Source organism: Austrofundulus limnaeus, unplaced genomic scaffold, assembly GCF_001266775.1.
Source record: "Austrofundulus limnaeus strain Quisiro unplaced genomic scaffold, Austrofundulus_limnaeus-1.0 Scaffold3, whole genome shotgun sequence".
Classification (NCBI taxonomy): domain Eukaryota; kingdom Metazoa; phylum Chordata; class Actinopteri; order Cyprinodontiformes; family Rivulidae; genus Austrofundulus; species Austrofundulus limnaeus.
The window spans coordinates 5943530-5947541 of record NW_013952405.1 but is presented as its reverse complement, the minus strand read 5'-3'; the positions used below and the strand labels follow the sequence as shown (position 1 = coordinate 5947541).

The window sequence follows — 4012 nt, the reverse complement described above, 5'->3', positions numbered from 1 at the left end:
AAAAAACAAAGAGCCTTTTGTAGTTAAATGAAACAGGGTGGGGTGGCGTGTTTTAGATTGTGCAATGATTTTATTTAGGAAAACAGAATGAGTGCTTCTTCATATTGGAAACAGTTTGTAATTACATCAGCTTGGAGCACACTGGGAAAAAAATCTTTATTATTTCTTTGTTACATTTTCTTATGTGTTCTCCATGAACTTACTTTGATTGTGTAAATAATATGCACACCACAATAGGTTTTATCTTAAATATATTCTTGGATTTCACAATATGTACAACACCTCTGCTAAGTTTCTGTTAGTTTTTAGCTACGTCTCTAGGATTAATTCAACATAAAACAAGTGTAAAATACACATTGTATGCTGTTTTGTCCAATCAAAGTCCAAAATATCARATAGTTGTTTACAGTTTATCTGTAGTTGATCCTGATGTTGTGTTTTTACTGGATCATTTCATGTATACGTGTGTGAGTCGTTTTTAAGGATATTAGTAGCAGATTTAATTAAACAAAAGACACATTTCACGTATTAATTGGTTAAGTACTTTATGTGTTTTTTCCACAATTCTCCAGTCTTTAATCTCATAATAAAGGTCTCTTCATCATTAAGAGTGCAGCAAATAGTTCATCAAAAATATATGTATTGTTTTGCTGGATGTCTTTGACATTTCGAGTTTTATTTTCCTTCTTATTAAGGAGTTAAATATGCTGAAAAATGCTGCAAGTAGAAGTAAACAAAGGTCCTGATAGGATTTTTTTTATTTGTTTTATTTACTGTTGAGCAACCAGATAAASGTGGAGCCATTCTGAAAAAAGGTAACATTGACATAACTCTGCTGCTTTAGTGAGTTTGTGTGCTCATGCCCCAGACCAGACAGGGTGACAATGGGTGCAACGCTCTGCTGTTTCTGTCTGTCCTGTGATAATGGAGCGTCTGAGGGCCTGGACCCTCACCACAGGCTGTTCTCTGTTTGCTAAAACACCTCAGACTCGTTTGTTGAGGGCAGCACTTGAACTCATTTTTGGATTTATAGAGTGTTTTATAGATTAATGTAAAAACGTGGGGAAATGTGTGATTTTTAATGACTAGTTGTTGTTGATAAAGTTAATCGATATCCAGAGTTGTAAAGTAACTAAGTACAAATACTTCTTTACTGTGCTTAAGTGGAATTTTTGGGTATCTGCACTTTACTTGAGTAATTATTTTTCAGCCTACTTTTTACTTCTACTTCTTACATTTTCACACAAATATCTGTACTTTTTACTTCTTACATTTTTAAAAAAGGCAAGAAGTAGAAAGTCGTTACTTTTATTTCACTTTTACTTGTTTTCATTCCAGCTTATTATTGTAAAAAGTAAATACTATCCATATAAATAGTTCCTCCTAGATAGAGTGAATTTAACTGTGGCTGAATGAGAAGTATAAATATATGAAATTCTGATACCGTATTAGTTTGTACACAAACGAGTCATGTCACACTCCAGCAGGACATAATCATTAAAATAAAAGGACTGTACTTAAGAAGTATTTGTATTTCATGAAATATATTATTGCATTTGGCCGCAGCCCTCAGATAGATTTTCATTTTGGGGAAAAGGTTTGGGCAGCCTTAATATATGTATGTAAACTGAAACAGCTGGACTAGTACATCCTAAATTTAACATAAATTAAACATTATTTTAATATGAAAGTCATTTGTGCATTTTTCTGGGGAGGTCACCTCCTAATAAAAGTCGTTACAGAAAATCTAACTGCTCATTTTAAATCATTACTTTTACTTTTAATACTCAAGTACAAAAACTATCAGATACTTTAAGACTTTTACTCAAGTAATATTCCTAAAGGAGACTTAAACTTTTACCAACGTAATTTTTTGGTAAGATACTTGTACTTTTACTCAAGTATCACTTTGTGGTACTTTATACAACTCTGTCGATATCTTATTTATAATTAAAGATATTAGATATCGCAAAACTGAAGCCTCAGCATTTTCTGCAACAGTTGCTAATTTTTTACATGTCAGTTTAGACTGTGTTCTTTTTAATCACCTTTACTTTTCTGTTTTATTTGGTAGTGTCACATCGTTTGGCTATCATGCCTCCCCATCTCTTTGTCACGCCCTCCATGAAATTATAATTAAAAAAAACCTGTTCCTCATGTTCATCATCCTGCAGTATATTTATAGTCCTGGTTTTCCTTTAGTCAGTTCCTCATGTTGTCAGAATGTTTTCACTGCAGGGTTTTGTGTTTTCCAGATTCCATTTTATCTCACTACGTTTCACCATTTGGGTCCTCGAGCCCTCACCTGCCCTGGTTTTGTGACATTTGCACTGATAGAAATGACACTGCTCTTTCAAAAGGTAGCAAAAATATTTTGGTCAGCTTCCTTTGGGGGTTTACTAGTGTTGTGCCAACAAAAGCAATTCAGCCATTAAGGGTAGCCTTAATGTGTGAAGTGTTGTTTGATTGGCTTGTGTAACCAAACTATGCTGCCCACAGCTGTGTTGGACTGCTAAGTGGCTTAGTATGCTCAGGCCTGGCAGATACTGAGTGTTTAAAAAGCATGCCAATAATTGGTCAAATTAATTGGCTGACCTCAACGTTACGGTCGCCTCTCAACGTCAACAGACAACTCTTAGTCCTGCTTCATGCTGTGCRTAAATACCGAGGAAGTCCATTCAGTCTGACTCAGTGAAGACCCACGTGCAGAGAGCATTTAGGAAGCACGCAGATGGATTACAAAGGGTTCAGTCAAAGAATGAGACTAAGAGGCTAATTTACAGGAAATCCACTCTTACTAAAAACACAGCGAGGTTTGGCAGAGCTGAACTGAGACAAAAAAACTTTAACGGGAAGGACGCTTCATTAAATAAAGGAAACCCTGGAGTAGATTTATGGCAGAGACAGATGGCATCGATCAGCTAATGCAACCCATGTGAGAAACAAGGCAGAGGAGCAAACTTAACAGGGAAGCTTTTAAAATGTTCTAAATACAAGGTGCAGTTAAATCTGAAACCCCAGAAGTGAAAACGTAATCCCAAGAAGCTTCACAGGGGTTCCTTGTGTCACTCTTGGGTTTTGTACCTCATCCTCCTCCAGGCCCCTTCGTGTTCCCGGCCTGTTCCTTTAAATTTTTCCCCACAGCGACATTCGTGCAGGATCAGCGCTGAGAAGATGCGAAACGGATGACGCCCGGACAAAAGCCGTCTTTGTGAGAAGACCTCCACGACGGAGAAAGGGAGGTGGGAGTTTGTGGGGGTTTAACGGTGGTGACAAGCAGACAACCGCCGATGGAGAACATGAAATAATACGAGGGTGACTCACCCCACTGTAAAAGACTCGCCAGTTTTTCTCTCTCTCTCGTTCTTTTCTTCTTCTTTTTTACTACCTCCACTCTTTTTCTCTGACTCACAATTCCATTCTCACACAACCCTTCTCAGATGAAGTGACCTTTTATTTCGCAACAAGATGAGATTGAGCTCATGCTACTCTCGGGGATTGCTTCCATTGATTCGCGACAATTGGCCTGCCTGAAAATCTCTGCGCCGCCGAGATTTTCTCGTCTGTGTAGGGTCTCTTCAGAGAGATGAAGGAGGTGTAAGTGCTCTCAGGAACAGCGATGTGATGCTGCTGCTGCTCACATGAAGTATCTCCATCACCTTACAGGCAAACAGTTGGAAGGACTTCAGTTCCTCTTTTGAAGCTGCCTTCTGTCGAGTTTTAAAAGAGGAAAGGTTTTATGCGAAGGCCTTGACTTTTGTTTTGTCCGTTTAACCTGGGTGTCTGGGTAAAAATGGCCTATAATAGATATATATTGACAAGGACTTTCACTTCCACAGTACAGAAATTGAATAAATATTTATTAATATTTTATGCATTTTGGACTACAAATGAAATGGAAAACTTTCAGTGCTAATTTTTTCTTTCTTTCCGAGCAAATTCAGCTGCAAATATTAGGCTCTAAATGACTTGCTTTGGATTAGTTTTCACTCCCTCCTTTACCATAAATGCT

General features: G+C 37.4%; 1 protein-coding gene across 2 annotated transcripts in view; it reads left to right on the top strand.

The window, feature by feature from the left end:
- LOC106525241 (adenylate cyclase type 6) overlaps window positions 1-4012 on the top strand; it is a 44854-nt gene that overhangs the window by 5520 nt on the left and 35322 nt on the right. The gene's annotated exons all lie outside the window — the stretch shown is intronic.